This window comes from Ambystoma mexicanum, chromosome 1q, assembly GCF_040938575.1.
Source record: "Ambystoma mexicanum isolate Mex_15411 chromosome 1q, UKY_AmexF1_1, whole genome shotgun sequence".
NCBI lineage: Eukaryota > Metazoa > Chordata > Amphibia > Caudata > Ambystomatidae > Ambystoma > Ambystoma mexicanum.
In genome coordinates, this window is record NC_090922.1 from 1,138,118,297 (window position 1) to 1,138,139,238 (window position 20,942).

Below are 20,942 nucleotides of genomic sequence, written 5' to 3' on the forward strand. Positions count from 1 at the left end.
TACAACATTGATTGTAATTAATATCCTGTATAAGTAGACCATATGGCACAGTTAAAATGTTTGATTCTATGGGTGTGTTATGCTGCGCTGGTTGTGGCCAGGGCCTAGAGTCTTGGGTGAATGGCCGAAGGCCGTAGGCCATAGACCATGCACCCGAGACTCTAGGACTTGATCACAACCACCATATAATAACACACCCATAGAATCAAACATCCATCAAATATCCACAAATCTACAGTTTGTGTACTGTTTGATTTGTATAGTTTGTATATGAAGTTTTGGGTATGTCATGCAATTGAGATTGTAGAGTTTGGTAACAAGCACTGCAGTATAACATATCCATGGAAGCAAACATTTTGGATTGTGGTGTATGGTTAGATGTTTGCTTCAATGGTTGTGTTATGGAGCAGTATTTGTGAGTTGAATTATTATATACTTACTGTTTGACTTTTTGTGATTGGATATATTTTTTTCATGACTTTGGTAATTGGAGCAGATTTTCTTTTTCAATTTCTGTGATAAAAGAAAAGATCATGTTAGTGTAGGTAGTTCATAATGAGTTATTGCATTGCATAATAGATATTTCTGCATTATTTCGACCCTCATATTTAGTAGTTTACAAACCAGAATACTTTACAATTTCCTCAATTTCTGTGTTTGATTCTTAAATCCATGATGGATTAAAAAAAAACTTGTTTTGTTATGGTACAATATATTTATTTCTTTGTTTACAGTGTTTCAGGCCGATTCATGGAATTAATGTGCGCCGAAAATCTCTGCGCAAGCGTGCGAAAGCGTGCGTATCGAGGCGCAAGTGCGAAAATCGCAGCGCAAGCGTGCGAAAGCCGCGCACATCGATTCATGGCAGTCCATGCGCGTGTAAATCCTGGGAGGTGCGCTAAAATCCTGCGTGGCGCACGCGGGCGCACATGTCATCAAATGGCGTGCACTACGCGAACAGCGAAAGCGCACATAGCGCGGCGCACAAAACAAAAGTGGGCAGAACACGGGGCGTAACATGCGGAATGAGGAACAACACATGAAAATATGGGCGTTACGGGGGAAGTACAGGAGTTAAATGCGCAGAACGCCCACACGCGCACCTACAACACGTATTCATGGAATCGAACAGGGGAAATGCGTGCGCCAAAAAAGACACGCTAATCCGGAAACATGTATGCCAGCAGGAAGCAGGCATACGCGGCCCTGCGCAGCATAAAAGTGCACGTAAACAACAAACAAGCTCGGAGGCTACGATGAATATACCGTTCCTTGCAGCAGTGGTTGTGGGACACCGCAGGAGGAGGAGGATAGTCAGGACCAAAATATTTACACCCAGGGCCAGCCTTTTTGGGATACCTGATGACCAGGTGTATGGGAGGTACAGGTTTCCACCTCACATAATACTCGACCTGGTGAGTCAGTGGGAGGATGACCTCACATCACCCACCCTGTGCTCCCAAGCACTGAGCCCCTTGGAAAAGGTGCTCAATGTACTGCACTTCTTGGCCACTGGATCATTTCAGCGGACAAGTGCCATAGTGGGGGGGTGTCACAGGCCACGCAGTCACGCTGCCTACACCAGGTGATGGCCATCATGACTGCACGCTCTTTAGTCTGCAGGCACATATACCTGCCCAGAACACCTGCAGAAAGGCAGGCTGCTGTCCAGGATTTTTACAGGGTGGCACACTTCCCCAAAGTGCTAGGTGCCATTGATTGCACCCATGTGGCTCTACGTCCTCCCAGGGCAACTGAGCACATCTATAGAAACCGCAAGCACTGGCATTCCATCAACGTGCAGGTAGTATGTGATGCCAAGGGAATGATCACCTCAGTATATGCCAACTATCGAGGGTCCACCCATGACAGTTTCATTTACAGAATGTCACCCATAAACCGGGACCTAGAAGCTGGGCGGCATGGCGATACATGGCTGCTTGGTGAGTATAAATGCCTCTGCACATGCATGCATGTCAGATACTGAGTAATGTCACAACCTCACTAATGATACCCATCATCATCTCCCCAGGGGACAGTGCCTACCCTCTGAGCACCCACATGATGACGCCAATTCGGAACCCCACCACACCACATGAGGTAAGATACAACACAGCCCATATTGCAACCTGGGGCATAGTGGAGCGCACATTCGGAGTGCTCAAGTCACGCTTTCGCTCCCTTGACTGCTCTGGTGGGCAGCTGCTATACGCGCCCCCAGTAGTGTGCAGGATCATAGTGGCAGCATGTGTCCTGCACAACGTTGGAACCCTCTGGGGCCTTCCGGTGGACATGGTGGTGCTCCCACATCCCCAACCACATGCACGGCCGCTGCGCATGGGAGGGGAAAGGGCACATGGTGAGGCAGCCCGTACGCAGCTGGTGGCTAATTACTTCACCTAAAATCACACCCCTGTGGAGTGCACACAGCCCTGGCACATACCAGCTGACAATCAATGATGATGACATAAGGGACAGTCAACTGTCACAACCATACCAGCCTGAGATTGGTCACCTGGAAGTGTTACATTGTGTGCATCCCTACCTACCGAAAGACAACCAATGCTGTGTCACAAAATGACACACATTTATGCTGCATGAATGACTACCCCTTGCAAAATACAACATGAAAATAGCGCCATGTCACCCAACCCACTACCCCATCTCCGCTACCCAACACACCCTGGCATGTCATGCAATGTGAAAGCAAACAAAGGAATGCACAACACATGACACAAGTGTCACAAGTGCAGTGTCCCAAATGGAAATAGTTATATCAACACAGGTAATCTCCCTCAATTTCTGTTATCGGGGGCCAGTCTCTCGGAACGGGAGACACACTCAAAGGGAAAATATGCAGAATTGAGGACTGGCTACCCCTCTCTCAGTCCTACCATGCTAGGCCGAGTAACCTACAGAATCCTATTGAGCCACATGAGTCACTTGCCAATTAGTGAAGCTTATGCACATAAACAAAACACAGAGTGAGCGAGAGGAACCATCTTATTAAAAAATTAAAATACAGTCACAAGATGACATCTTTTATATTAATTTATACAATATCAAAAAACCAATCGCAGGTAGTTAAAAAAAGAAAAATATGGCGAGAGGTTCAGCACACATATTAGAGTAAATATTAAACATCACTGACTACTTCTCGCTTATTTAAAAAGCAAACACAGTATATTTCATGTGGGGTTCAGCATCTTAGTCGTGACCACTCTATTAATTTAGGTGGTTTACGGATACAAGACTATCTACTTGAGCTAGTCTATTGTCATGTGTCGACATGTTTCGGCCATCTCAACATATGAAACACTATCCCTAGTGTCTCTACAGACAATAAATTGTGGGCCTTCTTCAGGACAGACAGATTTCTTTTCAGATGGTGAGCCTCTTTTCCAAATCCCTGTTGCAAGGCGAGTACAATCTAAAAATCAAACTTATATACATTTATCACATATTAAAAAAATGGTTCCTTTCACAAGCAACATCTCTGGTTTTTAGTTACTAGTATTTCATATCAAACATATTAATCTCATGTGCTCATTTCACATCTAACCATAGTCAAGTTGTGGTCGCATTACATTCTGTAGATTACAATGGCCTTTACTTACATCCCAAATGGAAATAGGCCACAGACAATATGCTCCCAGTAATCAATAACAAACAGCACACATGACCAAATATTTACCAGCAACACAATACAGCAACACAGGATAAAATATTTCAAGAATATGACAAAATCAAAGTAGTGCAAGTCTCACAACCTGAATAAACCAGCACATCGACCCCTTGCAACTGCAAAGTGTTGCTGTCAGGCAAATGTGTCAGTGTACTGCATACAACATGAGCTGCATCTGCAAAGGAGACGGCCTTGTGAAGACATGAAGAAGGTACCTGTGAATAAGGAGGAAGACATGGATGCACAAGCACATATCAATACACCATGCAGTGTTCAATACAACAACAATCCTCACTAGGGATGTACACACAGTTTTGACTACAGACTGCCCACACAGCTCATGGAAGCCCAATGTCACTGTGTAAGTCACTGTCACTTGGTCACACCCTTTGCAAGCCCATGGAAAGAGGAAGGAGGAGGGGTGTGTGTGTCAGGAACCCAAGCATCTAACCCAAACACAGGACAGGCCTGCATGTGCCCAGCTGGAATACACAGTGGATGCCCACGGGAGCCACACAAGGCAACACACTGTGTAAAAAAAAAATAATCAAAAATGGCTATTTGGGGGTTGGGGGGGAGGCCACCCAGGAGGTTCGAGGACAGGGTGCACACCAACTCCCACCTGTGTGGATGTTGGGAAAAAAAATACCTCCATGGGCTCATGGCCTGCACGGCTACGTTAATGTGGGAGAACTGCTGTTGTCGCTCTCTTTACCCTCTGCTGCTGCATCAGGAGGTGGTGGTGCTATGGGAGGCAGCCCACGCAAAGCCCTAGTATGGTCCTCCATGGCAGCAAGCATGCAGGTGTTGAAGGTCTGATTCTGGAGGATGATAGTGCAGAGATCCCCATGCGGCCTGCATTTCTGCACGCTTGGCCTCGCGTGATGCCCGAATCTGGTGCCTCTGCAGCCTCCCCACCCAGGCTACTTGGGGCAGCAGATGACATTGCTGCCCCAGATCCACGTGGCCTGGTGACAGCAACTTTCACCACCACAGGTGGCTTAGACTTTCTGACCTGGAAGTCAGCCTGGGAGTCATCCTGTGCCGGTTCAGGTGACAAAATGGGCCGTTCCAACAAGGGCTGAGCTGGGATGGTGTCAGCTACCTTTCCTACAACCATATGGGGCGGCATGGGTGTCCCCGATTGGTCCTCCACACACAGGGCTCTAGGGGTAACCTGCAAATCCTGGCCACGTCCCCTACCGGGCCCACTAGGCCCACATTTTGGAGGTCGGCCACCTTTGCCTCCCTTACTGCTTGGTCACCTCCCAACCATGGCACTGATGTTGTTGTGCGTATGGGAGTTGCAGTAAACAATTGTCCTGGGCAATTGGGGTGAAAGGGGTAGGGTACTAGATGGAATTTTTAACCTAGTGCTCTGGCAAGGCTAAATGTGACCCCTGGGGGAAGATGACAGGTCATGCAACACACAGACACCCCAAAAACAAAAGCACACGTGCACGCAACCCCTGGTAGACCATGTGCATGGAAAAATAAACCTGCACTACACTGTGGCACCCAGAAACACAAAAATAAGCGTACACGTGTTATACGCAGCATACAATGACCTCTGAAGGGGTACGCGACCCACGGGGGCAACCACAGCTGGAAAATACGTGCGCGCACACCATCTGCCTTGAAAAAGAACAGGAAAAAGATGCGCGTGTGCGCGTTGGCAACACCCCCGCCAAAAGAAGAAAAGGACGCAGTCTGAGGAAACAGGGAGTACGAACTGGAAATGTTGTGAAGTAATCGCGTGTGAACCGACTAGAAGTACAAGATACACCCGCTTGCTCTCCACAAAAAGCACAAACAAGGAAATAGCGTGATACTTGTACCTTTTAAGCCTGCCCACACGTGAAACGTCACTTACGCGCTTACACGCTAAGGCCCTTTCCTCCAATAGCACGGTGACGTGCAGTTTTCTCACGTGCTGATTCACTATGCACCCGTGTTGTGGGAAACACCTGCGCGCGTAACGTCACTCACGCGCTTACGCGCTAAGGGCCTTTCCTCGGTTTTCACGCTGACGTGCAATACCATCGCTCCACAGCCCAGCCCCAGGACGCAGTTGCCCACCCACGCCTGCCTCAGGGGTCGCCATGTTGGGGCAACCACCATCTGAGACCACTGGCGACCCCCAGTCAGAGAGGCAGAGGGCCACCAGCTTCAGTGAGAAGTAAGTTGGTGTCCTGGTGGAGCATGTCCTGGGGCATTATGATGCCCTCTTTGGAACATCACGTGCCAACAAGGAAGGACGGTCGAGGATCTGGGAGGATGCAGTGGTTGCCATCAATGCGGAGGAGGTGGCAACCCACGACATCAAGCACATCAAGAAGCGCTGGGAGGACTTGAGGTCCAGGACCCTCTACAAAGCCTGGCGCCTCGCGGAGGGGGGCTGGGGCAGCATGAGCAACATCCAGATAAGGGTCATGGAATACGTAGCCCCAGTCTCCACGCCCAGATCCTTCAGAGGCAGACACATCTGGAATTGAGCGGTAAGTGGCCAAGCATTGCTGTGTGAGACAGGGCATGTTGCAGTGTGCTGGTTATATGATACTTGCCTGTATGTGTGACATAGGCCATGTATGGATGTGTGTGTGCAGGGACATCATGGTCATGCATGTCAGACCAGTAATGTGTGAACCACATGGATGGGGCATGTGTTCCAATGCAACATGGGGAGCTGTATGCAGAATGCACTCATGAAAGCAGGCCAGTCTCTGTTCTTGGACATGGAGGGGGTGTGAGGGATGGGCGCTGCTGTCATGTACATGTAAGGTGCACATGTGTGTGTGTCTGAGAAGTGCGTGTGTGTGACTTTGAAATGCCATGGATGCATGACACATGTCCGTGATGATGTGTAGATTCACTCATGCTGTGCCGTCACCGTTGTATCCACTGTGTCTATCCACTGTGTGTGTGGTGTACAAGCCATGATGCATGACCCTCCGTTGATGTGTGTGCATGGGATCAGTGTGAGCCATGATGCATGTGAGTTTGAAGGCAACATTTTGGTTAACAGAGGCCCTTGTACATGGATGCTGATGTTGATTGTAGGCGCCGGGACTGTTTCTGCATGTGTGTTGCGTGCATTCACCCATGTGTTGTGGAGGGACAGGATGGAAGTGACATTTGACAGTGCCACTCATGTGTTATTGCTTCTTGTCTAGGGGAATATTGTACTGTAACCTGATTCTTGTGTTCTATGGCCCTCATTACGACCCTGGCGGAATCCGAAAAACGATGGCGGAAATGCAATACCGCCATCGAATACCGCTCGGTGCGACTATGACCCGTCACCGCAAAGTACGAAGCCATTAGCGACACCGTAGTGAACGCCAACGCTAACTGCACCAAGTACGCGCGCGCGCGCCATGCCAAACCGTAAATACCACCATGGCGCAAGGGTACGCGAATTCCGACCCTAGCGGACATGTACATAACGCCATCAAGCATGGCGGAAAGCACCAATCCGCCATGGTGAGAAGTACGGCATCGCGAATCAACCGTAAACGGCCCCACTGAGTGCCTGTACACCGCTCCCTGCCCACAAAGTACAACTCCCCGTAGGTGCAATGAAGTCACAATGCAACCAGTGAAATGTACAAGTCACCCATGCATGCCAACGAACAAAAGAAACACAAGAGGGGCCAATGGGAGCTGCAGGGCACAGATGGCACGAATACAGAAGCCATTCCAATGGACATGACCACAGTCCCCCCCCCCAAAACGCACGCAAACACAGGCACCTGTGACCAGCAATATTCCGAAAATCACAACATGCCACCAGTCCACCTGGCTGACCGGCATCTGTTACACAAAACCCATTCCCCCGCCCCTGAGCATGACAACATGCAAACAGTCACATTGGCAGCCCCCATCCCTGACCTCACTGGGCTCCGTAGGCAAACGCGCCCAGCACAGTACCACGCGACTAAACTCCGAAGCTGGAACCCAATGCAGATCTCCTCACAATACATCGCTCCCTAAATAGGAATATGCCACATCACTCGCAAAGAAGAACGCTACACGGCCCATATCAGAATAGAAATTTAATGCACAACTAAATCACCAAGCCCATACAGCCAGTAGTCCATGAACTCCAAAACACATATCACCATTGTGGGCTGCATCCGCAAGGAATGACCAGCTACTACTTGTGTGACGCCCTGTTCCATCATGGTACACAGAGCCACATTCACGTACGAAAAGGCAACATGGAAGCGCACAGACCCGCAGGGCCGTCCCAATGGGGAGGCACTAGTCCAGCTGAAAGGCCGAAATGTTGCTCCGAGCCACTAGTACCGCGTAAGGGCATGTGGCCCATTGGCGATCGTCCCATAAGATCGTAATGCTGCTCTACTGATTAACACGAAGCAGCAGGTGTCGGGAGTAAACGCCATCTGCAGGAGTGGCATACAGATGGCAGTGGCAAAAGGGGAGGAGATACCTGTCAACCAAAAGAAAAGAAAAAGAACAGAATGGCCATCAGAACTACATTCGAACAACTCACTTCAATGATCACACTAAATCCACAGTCATATGCATGCTAGCCCACTCGAAAGGATCATCACCACCCCGAAACCACTTGCGACTCATAACTATCTATATCGAGGTGTAAACACCATCACAAACGAGTGTACCTGTGCATGCGTCTGTCAGAACAGATTCCATCAGATGGGAATGTTAACGTGCATGGACACAAGTGTCTGAAGGCGCGTCGAGACAGGGAGGGCTCAACAAGGCCAGATAGACGACGGTCCCACTATGGCAGCCCTGCATCACATAGCGCAGGGGAGGCGGATAGATTCCAAGAAGCCCTGTACATGGCAAACCCTGTATCAAATCACCTGCCCATGCATCCATTCATCATTCCCTCATCCTGTTATAAAAACGCCTGAATATTTACTCACAAAACATTCGAACTTTCCATTGAGTCTGTGCGTTATGCAGCCTGCAAAATCCACAGTGCCCCAGCCCGTAATTCCAGTGTTGTGAAGTTACATGTATTTGGGAACGTCCGGCCTCATCGCCCACGTCACTATTGCGCATCCAAAACTATTCATATCAATCATTGCTTCCTCGCCATGGCCCCTGTCTCAAGGACATCGAACAAAAGAACGTTATATTTGCAGTCAGACCTGTGGGCATCTCCCCGGCGCTAGCTGAAAACCGAAAGCGCCGGCCTTCGAATTCCTCATTTGCAACATCACGTCGAAGAGGCATCTGTGGCCGTTTGAAATCACTAATTAATCCATCGAGTGCGGCTGTGTGTGAAAATGGCAACTGCCTTCACCCACGAATGGGACGCCCCGCCCGTCGTTGCAACTCGGTACAGTGATGCATGAGGGCCCACCGTTACTCGAGTACTACGTCCCACTGACCCATCACAAGTCTGTTCGCGACTGCAAAGATTGTATGTGAAACAATGGGACCATAGCCGAATGTACATATCAACAAATGTTACACGGCCATCGGGTACAAATACATGAATGCAAGAGCAAGATGCCATGCGTCACATTGCAGCGTTGTGTGCGGGACGTGCTCGGCCAAAGGGGAGAGCAGCTTGCACAGGTGGAATGAATCACCACAGGTGGAGGCCATACAGCCTGAAAACACATAAATTGCACACCCAGTCTCCTCCCACAACCACACCCACTCCGAAATGCTACCGGCAGGACTCGCGATGTTGGCCCTGGGGGACCTGATAGCACTGCAAGTGCTCCAACTCCAAGAAGAAGACGAACACCAACTACAACCGGCCGCACGGAGGAGACGCAGGAGGAGGAGGAGGGCAAGGCAGGGCCAGCAAGGGCCGCCAGCACAGCCACTACCACCACGCAGGCAGCCCGCAATCCCACGCCTCCGAGCACATCCGTTCAACCTCACTGATGAGCAGATCCACACCCTCTACCGTTTGGACCGGGACACCATAGCCGCCATCGTGGACATGACACAGGCTGACCTTGTCAGCATGATAGATAGCCCAACCGCCATCCCACCCCTACTGAAGGTGGTGTCTGTACTACACTTCCTGGCCACAGGCACCTACCAGCACACAGTCGGACAGTTGCATGGCATTTCACAGCCACTGTTCTCACGGACACTATTGCAAGTGCTCGATGCCCTCCTGCAGCACGCAGACGACTACATCTCTCTACCACGCTCGGAGCAGGAAATTACCAACACAAAAGTGGGATTCCATGCACTTGCCGGCATACCGGGTTGCATTGGTGCCATCGACTGCACCCATGTGGAATTGGTCGTTCCACATGCCATGGAGGCCCAGTACCGCAACCGAAAACAATTTCATTCCCTGAATGTACAAATGGTGTGTGACTCCAACAGGATCATTACACATTGTTGTGCCAAATTCCCTGGATCAACCCATGATTCTATGGTCTTGAGGAACTCTACTATACCACGCTACATGGCGCGACACGCAGGGAACAGATCCTGGCTACTCGGTGAGTCTCATTTCATGCATGATGATGTGGGGTATGTGATGCGGCAATGAACTGCCAGGAAGGGGGGGGGTGCGTACGTAGCAATGGCATTCCACATCATACGTTTCTCGTCCACATACAGGTGATGCTGGGTATCCACTGAAGAGATGGCTCCTCACACCAGTCCGGAACCCACGGGACCAGCATGAGGAGGACTACAACCATGCCCACTCACGTACCCGTGTAGTCATTGAACAGGCATTCGGCCTACTGAAGACTCGTTTCCGCTGCCTCAGCAGGTCTGGCGGGGCACTCCTGTACCGCCATGAGAAGGTTGCAAAGATGGTCATGGCATGTGTCATGCTCCACAACATGTGCGTACGTAGAAATGTGCCCATGCCCCCTGACGCTGAACTGCAAGCACCTGATGATGGTCATGATGAGGGTGGGGATGTGGCAGCACCTCAAGGAGTCTGCGAGGCACCGGAGGGCCGTGACATTCGTCAGCATCTCATTGATGCATGCTTCTAGCACTCACGCCTGGTGGCTGATACATGGACACGGGACTCGTGGCACTGTGTGTGTCTGGTACATGCACAATATGGACTGTACGCCTATGATGGCCTAGTACACAAAGATCATTGTCCACACATCTCATTGGTTGATCGTGCACTGTTTATGGCATATGTGATATCATGTAGAACACCCTATCGACCCGCCACCCAAGTGAGCCCAACACACCCCCTCCACCCTCCTACCTCCCCCCCGAACACCAGTGTCCAAAGAAGCTCATTGTCAGTGGGCTGTCGCTATTGCAAGCCCCCTCTGCGGGTATCAGGGGCACCCCTGCCTGTGGAGCGCAGGTTCCTCCCAGATCTACGTTGGGGGCTGCCCTGGACGGAACTTGCAACGGATGACGTCTCTGCCTGCTCACGTCCATGCATGTCCCTAAGGGTTTGTGAGAGCTCAGTGAGCACACGGCGCACTGCGGCAAGTTCGGCACATACGTCTTTGGACGTCGCATGCAGTTCCCCCCTCAGGCTCTCGGTGCTTCTCTCCATTTGGACTCTCAGGCTCTCGGTGCTACTCTCCATTTGGACTCTCAGGCTCTCGGTGCTACTCTCCATTTGGACTCTCAGGCTCTCGGTGCTACTCTCCATTTGTGCCCTGAGTGTCTCAGTTGATGTTTCTATGTCTGCCTTAGTGCCCCCACATTCATCGGCATGGTCCTTGAGGAGCGTGGCCAGTTGCTGCTGTTGCACGATTAACTGGTCGAGGGACTGTTGCCTCTGCTGGGCCATGGCCATTTGCGGGGGTGTCACAGAGGGGCTGTTGACCTCATGTTGCCTTGCCACAGGGCTTGGGGGGGATGGCCAGTCGTCGTCTTGTGGGTGCCCCTGCGTGGTATCCTCATGTTGTACGGGATGGGACAGACAGGGGGAATGGGACAGGTCATGGATGGATCTGACTTCGACATCCCCGTCTTCTGTGTCGGAGCATGCTGCCATCAATGGGGTGTCACCTATGGTGCTGCTGCCACCAGAGGCAGTGCCTTCTGTGGCATCCGTTGGGGGGACCTGTGGTGGTGGTGTTGTGGGCATGCTGGCTGCTGGGGTGCCTTTTGATGTTCCCCCCTCTGTGCTGTCACCTGATTTGTGCTGCTGCCGTGTCTTGATGCGTGCAGCTGAGGTGGAGGGTCTTTGGCCGTTGGTCTTGGCCCTCTTTGCAGGTGTGCTGGTAGGGGTGTCCTGATGCTCGTCATTTGGATCGGAGCCTGTGGTGGAGTAAAGGAGGGCGAGGGTTATTAATGGGTCTGTGGGTATTGGAATGGCATTGTATCACATGCATTGGGGTGGTACATGAGGGTGATTTGGGTCGGTGCCTTGGAGGTGCTTTTATTTGTGTGTGGGGTGAGGGTGCAGTTGTTTGGCAGCCTGCAGTTAGGGTGTGCCTGCTGGACGTGTGGTGGGTGTTTTAGGGGTTTTTAATTATTTATGTATTTATTGTGGTTTTAAGGTGCACTATCAGGGCGATGTGTGTGGACGTTCTCCTGGACATGTGTTTCTGTTGCACTATGTGGACACATGGTACTTCACATGATTGGACATTGTGGATTTAGCATTGTTTTATCTGGGCCACCTACCTGATTCTTCTGATGTCTGCACTCCTTTCTCCATCCCTCCGACTCCCTCTATGCTCTCCATTCCGATGGTGGAGGCACAGATTTCTTCCCAGGGGGTCAACTTGATGGGTGATTCAGGACCTCCCCCGGTGGCTGTGGCAATGTTGCGGTTGGCAGAGAGTATGCTGCGGACGCGTATCCGCAGGTCGTCCCACCGCTTTCTGCATTGCTGTGGGTTGCGGGGTGCGGTCCCCACCGCGCTTACCCGCTGTGCCACCAGAGCCCATATGGCCTTCTTGTTGGCAAGTGCCGTCCTGGTCATTTGCGTGGAGAAGACGGCGGCGGCATTCTCCTGGAGGGTCTCTGTTAGCACGGTGAGTTCCTCACGGGAGAAGTGGACCTGCCGCTTGCGGTCGCACGCTTTCTTCGCTACTTTTCCCATTTTTCTTGGTTTCGCTAGGGTGGATGACGGGTTGGGGTGTGTCTCAGGGTAGTGATTTTAGTGGTTGTGTGGTTTTAGTGGTTTTATGGGTGCACGGCGGGATGTTTCCCGTTCCGGGCCCATGTTTTAACTTCCGTTTCCGTATATTTCCGGTCACCGTACTTTCCGGTAGGCGCACTCTGCGGTGCCCGCTGTGATGGCTGGCGGTATTGCACCTAGGGCGCCGTACGGCGGCGGTGTGGGCCGTTTTGGGGTCATTTCTGCCATCGCGGACTTTGCACTTCCGCCATGCCGTGGTGCTCGTGCCCGATGGGTCGGAATGGGCCGCAATTTGCTCCTTCGTGCAATGGCTGAAACGCTATTTACGCTGTGGCGGTCCGGTCGGTTGATTTCCGCAAGGGTCGTAATGAGGGCCTATGTCTCCCTCTAGGCAGCGTAAAGTGAAGAAGAGGGCGGAGACAGCGCTGTGGAGCCAAGCGGCAGTGATGCCTCCACCGGGCGGCGACACAAGGCCCAGCCACCCTCCCAGGAATTGCCAACATCTGAGAGCGAGGGGGCTAGTGCCGCGTCTGCCACTACGGCTGTAGCAGAAGGGCCGGGTGAGCCCCCACAGGGGCTTGCAATGGCGAAAGACGGTGTGGAGACATCCAGGTCAGTGGTTTCCACAGAGGCGGAGGAGCCCGCTACTGAGCCGCACATGGGGCCTGGTGGGGGTAGTACCACTGGTGCAAGTGGTGCAGTCCAGGGCCAGGGTCAGGAGGCAGCACAGGTCACCGCAGAGGGGCCTGTGCATGTCTCTGTCCTTGACCATGTGACTGCACCACCATGCACCAACAGGGATGCCCCATCCCAGGCCCTTCTGCAGGTAGAGGGGAGTGCCACGTCATCTGCCTCTCCACTACCTGTGGACGAGTGGTCCCACGACCGTATGGGCTCCGTCCTGGTTGGTGTCGCGTTGCGCACGGGTGACATTTGTGAGGACTTGCGTGCTTCTTGGGGGAGCACGCACGCCATCACGAACAGCAGCATTGCGACGTGGCACTGTTGGGAGGGGCCCTGGTCGGTGGGTTCCTACATGTGTCGCGACTCTGGCGAACCTCTCCTCCTCTGTGGGGACTATGCGCCAGTCATTCTCCCTGCCGTCTTCTGGTCCAGATTCCACCAGGGCCCCCTGTGGACCTGTCCTGACCAACACAGCCAGCTTGGTGGAGATCCCATCCTTGCCACAGTCGGGAGTCAGCGGTCCAGCAGGGGTGGACACCCCAACAACTGGAGTCCAGCAGATGGAGGATGTGCAGGCATCGGACAGGGAACATGGACAGCAGCAACAGCAGCAGGCTCTAGGTGAGAGCAATGATGGCTCAGGGCCATCGACATCAGCGGGGCAGGCATCGGCCAGAGGGCAGGAGAACTCTGGAATGAGAGTGTCTTCTGTGTGGCTGCGGTTGGGCCAGCACATATATGCGGAGAAGCGGCGGGCGGAAGAGGCACGGCTCACCATGGTCAGGGCGGAGTTCTCCATGCGTCGGGGGTTGATGCAGGCAGAGTGCCACGAGGCAACTCGCAGGGAGTTGGAACAAGCCATGAGTGCATCCCTGCAAGACCTCGGGCCAGGGCAGAGGCCCACCTCCGGGACATCGACATGGAGTTCGATGATGCCCTGGCCCGGGACATCACAGAGTGAGCTGCAGGACTTGCCCGCCGCCATTGTATATAGTTAGATAGTGTTAGGTTTCCTTTGTTTTTCTTTTAATTTGGAGTTAATGGACATTGCTCCACTTTGTGTGTATATAGTTTTTTCTTCATAGGAATTTGTTTGTAGGTTTCCTTTTGTTTGCGGATCATGGACCATTTGGACTTACATTGTATATAGTTGCAGACTTGTACATGCTTTCTTTTTCTATATTACATTGGATCAATGGTTTTTTTTAAAATTTGGATTATATTTTTATTATGGACATTGGCAATGGACCACTTTTTTATTCTACGTGATATTTCTTTTTTTTTAACTTCATTGGATTGACAATATTTTTTTTCTACATTGGTCATTGTACATTGATTTTCATTTTACTATTCCTCCAAGTCAGTTCTTTATGTTTTTAATACATTTTTTATTACTTCAGAATTTGTGTTGTGTTCTGTAATTAGTTTTGTGCATGTCTCATTGAACATTTCCTCAGTCACGTGTTGCCACTGTGTGGCTACGTTGTGCATTCCTGCATGGCCATGGTGGTTCATTTCAACTATCATGGCATGGGTAAATTGGGAGTGGGTTCTGTGGATGGTTGCATGTTTGGATTGGGGGGCAAGGGGAATTAGGGTTGGCTTTGGGGACATGGGTCGGTTTTATTAGGACATGATGTTTGTTGGGACATGAGTCGGGGCCTGAGGCTCACTGCTGGGGGCTGGGGGTGCTGGGGGACATGAGTCTGGGCCTGAGGCTCACTGCTGGGGGGTGGGGGTTCTGGGGGACATGAGTCAGGGCCTGAGGCTCACTGCTGGGGGGTGTGGCTGCTGGGGAACATGAGTCGGGGCCTGATGGCAGGTACCCATCACTGCTGAGGGATTGGGGTGCTGGCGGACATGAGTCTGGGCCTGCTGGCAGGTGTCCATCACTGCTGGGGGGTTGGGGTGCTGGGGAACATGAGTCTGGGACTGAGGCTCACTGCTGGGGGGTGGGGGTGCTGGGGGACATGAGTCGGGGGCCTGAGGCTCACTCCTGGGGGGTGGGGTTGCTGGGGGACATGAGTCGGGGCCTGCTGGCAGGTGCCCATCACTGCTGGGGGGTGGGGGTGCTGAGGGACATGAGTCTGGGCCTGAGGCTCACTGCTGTGGGTTGGGGGTGCTGGGTGACATGAGTCAGGGCCTGCTGCCAGGTGCCTATCGCTGCTGGGGTGTGGGGGTGCTGGGAGTGCTGGGGGACATGAGTCGGGGCCTGCTGGCAGGTGCCCATCACTGCTGCGGGGTGGGGGTGCTGGGGGACAGGGGTGCTGGGGGAAATGGGTTGGTGATCACTAGTGGAAGGTGACATGTGGGCTGGCTGGGGGGCATGCCCATGGTGGATGGGCAGCCTGCGGGGCATGACCAGGGGTGCAGGGTAGTCCCCTGTGGTGTGGGTTGCCTACAGGGGCTGTGGAGGGGGTAGAGGGCACACCTGGGAGGACCCACACTGCCAATTCACGTGTGGGACTCCCCGCGCACCCCACTGTATACACCTACCCCGCTCTGACAGCAAAATCGCATGTGAATCTTCCTGCGCACCCCCAAAATAGACGTACCCTGCTCGCACAGGGCCAATCATGTGTGAAACTTCCCACGCACCCCATTAATACACGTACCCTGCTCGCACAGGGCCAAATCGCGTGTGCAACTTCCCACGCACCCCCGAAATATACGTACCCTGCTTGCACAGGCCAATCGCGTGTGAAACTTCCCGCGCACCCCCGAAGTACATGTACCCTGCTTGCACAGGCCCAATCGTGTGTGAAACTTCCCGCGCACCCCAGTAATGCACGTACCCCACTCGCACAGGGCCAATCGCGTGTGAAACTTCCTGCGCAACCCCAAAATACACGTACACTGCTCACACAGGCCCAATTGCATGTGAAACTTCCCATGCACCACAGTAATACATGTACCTCGCTCACACAGGGCCAGTCGCGTGTGAAACCTCCCGCACACCCCCAAAATACACATACCCTGCTCACACAGGCCCAATCGCGTGTGAAACTTCCCGCGCACCCCAGTAATACACGTACCCCACTCGCGCAGGGCCAATCGCGTGTGGAAGTTCCTGCGCACCCCTGAAATACATGTACCCTGCTCGCAGAGGCCCAGTCGCGTGTGAAACTTCCCGCACACCCCAGTAATGCACGTACCCCACTCGCGCAGGGCCAATCGCGTGTGAATCTTCCCGCGCACCCCCAAAATACACGTACCCTGCTCGCACAGGCCCAATCACGTGTGTAACTTCCCGCGCCCCCCAGTAATACACGTACCCCGCTCGCACTGGGCCAATCGCGTGTGAAACTTCCCGTGCACCCCCGAAATACACTTACCCTGCTCGCAAAGGCCCAATCGCGTGTGAAACTACCCGCGCACCCCAGTAATACACGTACCCCGCTCACACAGGCCAATCACATGTGAAACTTCCCGCGCACCCCCTAAATACACATACCCTGCTCCCACAGACCCAATCACATGTGAATCTTCCCGCGCACCCCCAAAATAGACGTACCCTGCTCGCACAGGGCCAATCACGTGTAAAACTTCCCACGCACCCCATTAATACACATACCCTGCTCGCACAGGGCCAAATCGCGTGTGCAACTTCCCACGCACCCCCGAAATATACGTACCCTGCTCGCACAAGGCCAATCGCGTGTGAAACTTCCCCCACCCCTCCGAAATACATGTACCCTGCTCGCACAGGCCCAATCGCGTGTGAAACTTCCCACGCACCCCAGTAATACATGTACCTCGCTCGCACAGGGCCAATCGCGTGTGAAACTTCCTGCGCACCCCCAAAATACACGTACACTGCTAGCACAGGCCCAATTGCATGTGAAACTTCCCACGCACCCCAGTAATACATGTACCCCGCTCACACAGGGCCAGTCGCGTGTGAAACCTCCCGCACACCCCGAAATACACATACCCTGCTCGCACAGGCCCAATCGCTTGTGAAACTTCCCGCGCACTCCAGTAATACACGTACCCCGCTCACACAGGGCCAATCACGTGTGAAACTTCCTGCGCACCCCTGAAATACACTTACCCTGCTCGCACAGGCCCAATTGCGTGTGAAACTTCCCGCACACCACAGTAATACACGTACCCCACTCGCACAGGGCCAATCGCGTGTGAAACTTCCCGCGCACCCCCGAAATACATGTACGCTGCTCGCACAGGCCCAATCGCGTGTGAAACTTCCCGTGCACCCCAGTAATACACGTACCCCGCTCGCACTGGGCCAATCACGTGCGAAACTCCCCGAGCAGCGGGGTACGTGTATTCGGAGGGGTGCACAGGGAGTTTTACAGGTGTTTTCGTGGTTGGGGACCTGTGCGCCATGAACGGGATTTGTGCACTGTACATGGCGCACAGGGAGGGGTTGGGGGAGTAACTGGCGCTGCTGCAGGGTCGCTGCGCCACTCTTCACCACGGCAGGTAATGGATGTTAAAATCCATGAATAAACAGTGCGCAGAAATGGATTTTGGCGCACGCAGCTTGCGCAGACTGTCGCACGCGCACACTGTGCGCCAGCCGCGTGCGCCACTTGTGCGCTGAATTCTATGAATTACCCCCATCATTTGTTGTTTCTAGCTAATGTTCGATCTGTTGGCTTGTTGCAGATTTCTTGGGGCAGTTTAACTGTTGGCGTATTCTAACTGGTTATAGATTTTTATTTATATTTTCAAGTTGCTCATCTATCTGTTGGATTGTTGCAAATTTTTGGGGCAGTTAGATACCTGTTGGCTTGTTCTAACTGTTTATTTCTTCTTATATTTTAGTGGTATTGATTTATCTGTTTGGTTGTTGCAGAATCTTGGGGCAGTTAGATACCTGTTGGTGTATTCTAACTGTTTATAGTTTTCTAATTGAAGTTTTATTAATGTTTATGCTCAGATTAGTTATAAAATTTTGGTTTTAAGAATATTAAATAAGTGTTTATAAGATTTGCTGGTAATTTCTGCTATCAGCCGGTCTGATAGCACAGCGTGTAGAGCACTCCCTTTGACATCTGTGCAGAGCCTGATGACGCAGGTTTGAATCCCGGCAGGGCCAAACTCAGGTTTTCATCCATCCTTCCAAGGTCGATTAATGAGTACCACACACCGTGGGTAATAATAAGCAGCGCTCAGATACCTGAGGGTTTGTAGCGCTATATAAATGCTAAATTATTATTAAATTATTTGTATTAATTATTATTAGAGTAATGGTACTATCATTACATTCAAACCATCCACAATTCTTTTTTATATATGCAGTGTAATGACCTGCATTGGTTGTGGTTCCCGTGTGGTAGATTATAGCTATTGTTGTGAAGGTTTTCTTATCAAGTGATACTTGACCATGTGTGAATCCAGTCAGTTTGCAGTTGTTTTTGGTACCATCTGCATTATGACCTAAAAGCATTAGTATTACGTATTTACTATGTGTTTGTATTTGTAAGGTAGAGTGAGCGATTATCTTAATTGCAGGTAGTACATAATGTACCATGGTTTGCATTTTGTACAAGTTGCTGAAATGGAATAGATTCACACTTAGGTACGGATACATACATGAAGCGTTCATTAGGGATTTGTTCCTGTGCCACATGGTTGCAGAGAGTGCATGTATGTTTCCACATGTAGGAAATCTTGAAGATATCATTTATAAGTATGTTTTTATTTTCCAGTACTTGTAGTAAGTACATTAGAAATTCTTGTGGATCTTCTTGTGAGTTTCTAGAGGATTTCACCATTCCAGCACAGTAGTCCAATTTCTGTCTTATTCCATGAACACTGTATGTGATGTTAGGATTGTTGGTTGCATTTCTATGAAGGAATTACATTTTCATTTTCAAACACAATTGGTCTGTATTGTGTAAGTAAATATTGTGAATAATTGGTGGCAATTGGAATATAGTATTTATTGCTACATTTCGTAGCAATTTACACCAGTTATATTTGAAAATTTGAATGGACCTGATAGTTCTGTGTCCAAGTCATTTCTTCGTAGTGTGTGTTGATTCTTTGAAGATGTACCTGACTTACTCTGAGTAGTAGATTCTTCTTTGGTTGTAGTAATTGATGAATTATTATCTTTTTTTACTCTCTTTGGATGATTTGCAGTGAGATCCTGTTGCATTTCTGTTAGAAGTAGTTTAATTTACAACATTTTGCTTTTTGTGGAACAGGATAGGTCTTTAGATGGGGGTGTACAATGAACATAGTCTATTGTATTCTAAAATGCAGGGAATATCAGCACTTCCTTTACTTGCATCAAAGTTGATTAGAAATAGACTGTCAAGTGCATGTAAGCGTGATAGTGCTACGTAGCTCATGCCTTCTTGAAAGACTGTGTTCCCAATATCTATCAATGCTTTATCTAGGGTAGGACCTTGTGATTTGTGGATGGTGACTACGTATGCTAGAGTTAGAGAAAATTGTTCTCTGCGTACATACATGTCTTTGAAAAGAAGGAATCAGGCTGTTGAGCATCATATCCTTTTAACTTCTGATAGTTTGTCAAAGAGAATATTGACAAACTGAATGTTATTGTCACCTGGGTATGTTTGAAAGCCAACAACTGTACCAAGTTCTCCAATAACTAGTCCTTGCTCCTCGTCAAGGTTACTTTCAAGCATTACTCTACAGTTTAAAGATAATTTTAATATTTTCTCCAAACCAGCTGTGTTGGAGATAGAGTTTTCTGAGGAATTTAGTCTTGTTGTGGCTTGTTGACACATGGGTAGTGCCATACCATGTGCATCCAGTTTGTCTGTGGAGCACATTTCAATTATTGGTTGCATTTCTTTTTTCAACATTGTTTCATTGAATTTTGAACAGCTTGCAAGAGATGGAATCAAGGACATACAATTGACATTTGTGTGTGCTCATTTTTCCATGATATCAGTAGCACATGAGTTATGGCCGTACAGTGCATGGATGTGCCGGGTTTTTAATATTGATTGTGCTTCTTGAGATAGTACACCATCTCTAATACTTTTTAAAATGTTGGTCTATGTGAGGTCTGCCAACTGGTGCATGTTTTCTGTTAATTCTCTGTATTGGAAATGTTGCTATAGGGTGACATTTCCTATGCTGCCAACAGTTTTACGGTCGAGTTTGTGCCCTAAGGTTTTAAAAATAGGCTCACCTTTTGCTGGTGTCAATTGAGGAAGATCTCTGAAAACAATAATGGGTTTTCCTCCGAAGAGCTCTTCGTAGTTTTTTTTGAGTACTTCTTGTAATCTCAGGTGAATCAAGGCCAACATTAGGTTGGAGATCATGCTCACTTCATCTGTTAGTAGCATTTTCATTTGTTTCAAAACTCTGCGTAGTTCCATTGCAGCTTCTGTAGAAATTTTGTAATATTCTAAGTTGTTTTGGTGTTCTACTGGAAGGAGTAATAATTGGTGTAAAGTGACAATGCCTATGTTGTAGGCAGCTAAACATGTGGGGGCAGTTACAACAGCTGACAGTTTGTTGTTTGCCAATTGTTGAAGGAACCTGTTGATGATTTTGATTAAAATAGTT